Source organism: Chenopodium quinoa, unplaced genomic scaffold, assembly GCF_001683475.1.
Source record: "Chenopodium quinoa cultivar QQ74 unplaced genomic scaffold, ASM168347v1, whole genome shotgun sequence".
Lineage (NCBI taxonomy): Eukaryota > Viridiplantae > Streptophyta > Magnoliopsida > Caryophyllales > Amaranthaceae > Chenopodium > Chenopodium quinoa.
In genome coordinates this window covers 2,023,000-2,029,092 of record NW_018743691.1, presented here as the reverse complement: position 1 = coordinate 2,029,092, position 6,093 = coordinate 2,023,000, and the positions used below count along the sequence as shown (strand labels likewise).

The 6,093-nt window shown below is 35.7% G+C and overlaps 1 long non-coding RNA gene across 1 annotated transcript; it reads left to right on the top strand.

Annotated features, from left to right (window-relative positions):
- Positions 1-1,759: 1,759 nt before the first annotated feature.
- On the top strand, positions 1,760-2,667 carry LOC110683728. The gene is made up of 2 exons (XR_002503666.1): positions 1,760-2,222; positions 2,373-2,667. It is a non-coding gene; the product is annotated as an uncharacterized LOC110683728 (long non-coding RNA).
- The last annotated feature ends 3,426 nt before the right edge of the window (positions 2,668-6,093 follow it).

Here is a 6,093-nt window from a genome sequence, read left to right as displayed (position 1 = left end):
CACCACCGCAAAATCACCACCACAAATTTCGACATCAACAACAATTTCCTCATTTTTTTGCACTTTCTCTCCCCTCGTGATGAAATTAAAGGTTTTCAGGTCAAATTCGACCATAAAAACTCCAGAGATCTGGAGTTTTCATGGTCAAATTCGACCTTTTAACCCAAATTCAAGCTAATTTCGGGGGTTTTTGGTGGAATTCTAGGTAAGTTCTATTTTTTTTTTCTCACTCTTATTTTGTTTTTTGAGATTTTTGGTGGAATTCGGAGGTTTGAGGTTAGTGTTTCTGGGTTAGCTTTGCGTTTTGGTTCACTTATTCATGTTAGATCTGTAATTTCGAAATTGTTGCTTGAATTTGGTTGTGCGCTGGTGGTTGTGGTTTAATTTGGTTGCTGGTGGTTGTGGGTTAATTTGGTGGTTCAATTATTAAAACACCATTTTTTTATTTTTCGGTCACCTTTCTTTGTCTTCCAGATCTCATAGTAATTAGATACCACATGCACTTTTAAAATTTCTTTATTTTTCCGGGTTTATTGATTTCGAAGCTTGCATGAGTTTCTTGTGTTTTTTTTTTATTATTTTTTTTCGCATGCATATTGTGAGATTAATTAATTTTGGTGTTTTAATTGATGCAGGTATTAGTTTATGACTCCACATAAAAGAATCAAGATTTTGATGTTGTAGTTTTTGATTGGAAAAATTGAAAAGAATAATCCCACCTTTGCTCAACATGCTCAAAACAAGCCAACCTTTGAGTATTCTGGGAACAAGCCAACCTTTGCCCCCTATTTTCTCAAAACAAGCCTTTGACTGGTTTTATAATTTGGTAACCGGTTTTGTCACCTTCTAATTGGTTAATAGCTTAAATAATTAAAAAAAAAGCTATCTCCTTCCTCCTGCTCAGCCCCCACCACCACCATAGCTACCCCTTTCCCGCCGACCGACCCATCACCAGCAATCAACAAAGCCGCACAACCACCGAGCCTTGACCAATTAACCATAACCAGAAGCCCCACATCGACCACCGCTTCTAGCAGCCGCCCATCAGATCACCACGCATCTAGCAACAGCTTGCCACCAAGCACCACTAGAAATCACCAAAGCCATACAACCCCAACAATCACTAAGCCTCGACCACAACCAGCAGCCCCACACCGACCTCCAACCACCGCACCTAGCAGGCTAGAAGCCGCAACAAATACCATTAAAATCACAACAACTATTTTGCTAGGAAGCAATTAAACCATCAAAATAGGGATGAATTTCTGGCGTCGTTTAATAACCATAGGAAGTCAAGTGATGCGTTAATGGCTTAGTGATTTCAATAGGGTGGGGCGCAATGCTAGTGAGGATGGTTTCGGTAATGGGGGGTTTAGGTTTTAGGGATGTTTCAAGGGTGGGGGTGCTTGGTTTAAGGTGGTCGAGCAAGGGTTGGTTTAGGGTGGCTCCTCTATTTTAGGGTGTTGTGATTAATTGAGGTTGATGGTGGTTGGAGATGAAAACTGACAGTGGTGGCACTACACCAAAAACTAGAATAAAAAACGCAAGATATAAAACGGTTAACTTAGATAGGCGATCTCTAGGATTGTATAGAACGCCTATCTAAGTTAACAATTCGATAAGATTTATTTTATTATTTTTATTAAATTATGATTTTATTATATAGAACGCATTTCTTATTTAATCGTTCTATTTCATATATAAAAAATTTTACTCACAATATAGACCTCCTATTTAACAGTTCGTTCTATATGTTTAACATTATTATTTTTTATTTATTTTAAAAAAAATCTAACATACCAAAAGGCCCAAAATTCTAACCCAAACTCCTCTTTCCTCTTAAGATAGCCGTCATACACTCATTCCTTCATAACTTCCCCTCTTCTTTTCCTCTTCTCTCACTTATTTCCTCCTATGAGACTCTAACTCCTTTCTCTTCTACCTTCATCCCTTAATGTTCTAAAAACTCCAAGCTAAAGCCCGATTAAACTTCGAGCATCGTCACTGATGTTACAAAATATGCGGTGTGCAAAAGATCAATATTCTCAATGTTACAAAGTTGCGGTGTGCGGAAATTCGTCGTCTTCTTCCTCTGTTTACAACTAGCGGCCTTACCCCAACTCTGATACAATTAATGCGAAAGATTAAGCCATTGAATATCTGTTTTGCTCTATATATGGTCATAAGTTGTTGCGGGTTGATTGGTGTTTAACATTATGGAGGTAGCTTGTTTAATTCTCAATTATTAATTTTAGATCTATAACTTTTATCAATTGATTTTTATGTAATGATTTGGATTAAATTCTGATTTTTCATCTTTGATTTATGGGTGCTTGTTGTGACTTCTCTATTTGCGTGCACTATCACTGGAGGCCCTGCGGTGGTTGAGCTTGGTGGAAGCGCTGCGGTGGTTCAGGTTGGTGTTGAAGTGTCGTTCAAGTTGGTGTTGAAGTGTTGCCGGTGGTTCATGTTGGTGGAAGAGTGGAAGACTGGAAGTGCCGCTGCGGTTGAATTAGATTATTAGGTGGTTTCGAATTTCAGGGAAAATCAAGTTAGGTGTTCTTCTGAAGTTGTAAACACATTAATAATTATTAAGTTAGGTTAGAGAATTGTATCAAAATGTAATTACAATAAAGTTTTTTTTTAATTAATTTGGCATCTGACTCACTTTTACAATTGCAATTCAATTTTGTTTATTGATTGATGATGCAGTTTACGAAATACTGTAGTATATGCCCTCAAAAAAAAATATTTTAGTATATATGCAATTTCCATGACGCAATATTATTATTATTTTATTTATTTTTTTAAAAAAACAACAAAGAGAATTGTTATCTTTGCTAACCGTTCTCTTTTATTCATTTTTTATAAGCATATAAAACAAGAAAGAGAACGACTATTTTTTGCATATAGAATGCCTCTTGTACCCGTTCTCTTTTCCCTTATATATAGAACGTTCTTAGACCCGTTCTGTAAACTTTACACATCGCTTAGCAGAAGAACGCCTCTGAGGTGTTCTATAAGGCCTAATTCAACCGTTTTCTATTCCATTTTTTGTAGTAGTGTGGTCGATGCTGTTATTTGGTGGTGTACTGTATTGTTGCTGAGAAGGTGGTGCGGTGGCTTTGGTTGTGGTGAGGAGTGGTGTGAGGAGCGGGGATGGTAGTGTTGGTGGTGGCAAGGAATGCAGGTGGGAAGAGGGTGGTGAGGTGGAGGAGAAAGATTTTTTTTAAAAAAGAGAAAAAAATAAATAACCGTTCAATAGGTCATAAGTAAAAAGGCTCACTTTGAGAAAATAGAGGGCAAAGGTGGACTCGTTCCCAGAATATGCAAAGATTAGATCGTTTTGAGCAGATCGACGAAAGGTAGGATTATTTATTTCAATTTTTTCCTTTTTGATTTTGATGTTGTATTTTTTATTATTATTTTATTTATTTTGATGTTGTATTTTTTTTTTTTTTTTGGTATTGTACAATAACAATATAATGATAAATATATTTCTGATTATATTTTTTATTTTCAAGTTCAGTTGATTTTGATGTTGTGTTACTTATATTTCAAAAGAAAAAAGCAAATAAAAAAAAATTGAACTCATATTAACTACTGATTATGCTTCAAGTGAAAAAAGAAAACTATATATATATATATATATATATATATATATATATATATATATATATATATATATATATATATATATATATATATTTATTGCATCGTTAACGGTGGCAAAAATAATTAATACCAAAAAAAAGCGCGAAGTGATATTGCCACCGGTGTTGGTAGTGTTGGTGGTGGCAAGGAATACTTGTTTTTGCCACCGATTTTGAACCGGTGGCTTTTTAGTAGAGTATTGCCACCCCTCAAATGCCCAACGGTTTAAAACCGGTGGCATAAGGGGGATTTTGAATTGGTGGGCATTTGCATTTTTCTACTAGTGCATGGTGGTATTTGATGATCCTATTGATCTTCCTTCTAAAAAAGCAGTTGATAAGCAGTGTTCTACTGGGGCCTAGTTCTTCTCTAGTAGATAATAGATATCATATTGTGGTACCCATTTTTTGACTAATTAAGATTAGAATTAAAAATCCCACATATGTCGATAATTTGACTAAAAAAGGAATTAGAGTTGCCACTCTATTTTTGCCCGAATAGAAACTGTCTTTTCTTTATGATCTCTTTCAAATAGAAAACGACATTGACTCCATTAGGTCAGGCACTATATAAGTGTAGTCTTAGGAAAATTAGAGATCTAGGTATGGGGTATAAGTTAGGAAGATCGAACATTTGGAACTCGTCTCTTCCTTTTTTTTAACGAACAGGCTCTTAATAGTACGTTGTTAATTGGTTGTGGTTATTCACACACTTTTCCTTAAACTAATGCATAAAAACACGAAAGTTTCCACATTGTCAATCACATTCAAATGTAAAATAAAAGTGAGTTAAACTTTACGATATATGGTGGGTTTGAGCATTAAAGTTGCCCTACGTACCGTTCATTGTGGGATTTGAATCCACTCCCGGATCAAAACCCTACGAAGTTCTTACGAACGTTCATTTATACATGGTCAAAAATTTCATACGAGGTTTCAAGAAGTTTTTTTTTTTTTTTTTTTTTTTTGGGGGGGGGAGGGGTGGTCGATCTGTATAGGGTCATTTGAATGAGGCTGAGTAATCTTGCTTTCAAGATGGAGGTCAATTTATCAAGGTTGAGGAAGTCACTAAAATCAGCGATACCATAGGAGTTTCTTTGAGGAGAATGATTTTTTGTTTGTAAAATGCGTTTTAATTAACGACTTTATTTAGGGTTGACCAACTTCCAAAAAGAGATTGTGTGGTCTTATTTGATTGTGCTAAAAAGGGCATTTTTTTTTGTATGAATTGAGAGGAATACGAAGGAAACGTATTTGAATTGTATGAAATTGACTTATGCAAAATGGACATTCCATATAGCTTAAATCTAAATGATAGGTAGTGAATTGAAAACCTTAATCATGTTAGATTACGTAAGCGATCTATCAGAGATAATAAAACTTTAAAAGTATAATTCTCTATGACAAATTGATATGTCTAATTTATATAGTGTTTTACCCCCGTCCCTTGGTCATAATTAGTAGTGTTTTTGGCTCTTTAGAGCCACTTTTATTACTAATTGGTGTTTTTCTAGTGTTTTCGTAGTTTTGGTTGAGTTTTGTAGGAAATTGCACTTTTGGAGCGTTTTCCTGGGTTTTCATGGAGTGACTACAGACATTAGAGGAGCACGACCTTCTTTGGAGCCCAAGGCCGATTAGAGTTATCAAGACGGTGATTAAGGGCTCGGTATTTGGAATACCGAGGCATTTGGACGAAGTATTTAAGAACCGAAGAGGAAATCCGGATTGCGCCGAAGAATCGAAGCCCAATCAAAGTCCAAGCCTCGAGGAGGAGTCGGGGGCGAGTGGGGCGAGGTGCGCAAGTGATGCTGCTGGTGCACGGCCATAGAGCGCCCGATCGGGTGAACTATTAGCTCGATCGGGCGCAGCTGCATCATAAGGGAAACGAAGAAAAAGGCGCACCCGATCGGGCGGCCATTCGCCCGAACGGGCGCGTGATTCTGGAAGGGTTGACGAGCACTTAGTTTTTTATTAGGAGTGTTGTTAGTCTTTGTTTAAGTATGTTTTAGGATTATTATTTTCACTTACCTTCTTTCTTAGACTTTCTCTCTCTACTTAGATTATTTTATCTCTCTAGATTTTTCTCAAACTCTTACTTTTGTTCTTGATTCCACTTTGTAATTCCGTCACTTTCGGTAACGATTTCTTCTTATTTAATTTTAGCAATTTTATTTCTTTAATCTATCATGACTTGTTTAATAGATTTATTTAGTGTAGATTTAATTATGTCTGATTAGTTTAATTCTAGGGTTTATGGGGATCCATAATTAATATGAAGGGATAATTTGTTATTATTGATTATTGGTATTGCATGATAATTTTTATTGAATTGTTTTAATTCTTTGCAATTAGATTATGAATCGAGCAGATGCGATTTGATTGTAAATGTTTAGCAATATTGAATTGATGAATCGAGCAGATGTTAATTTGATATTAAAGG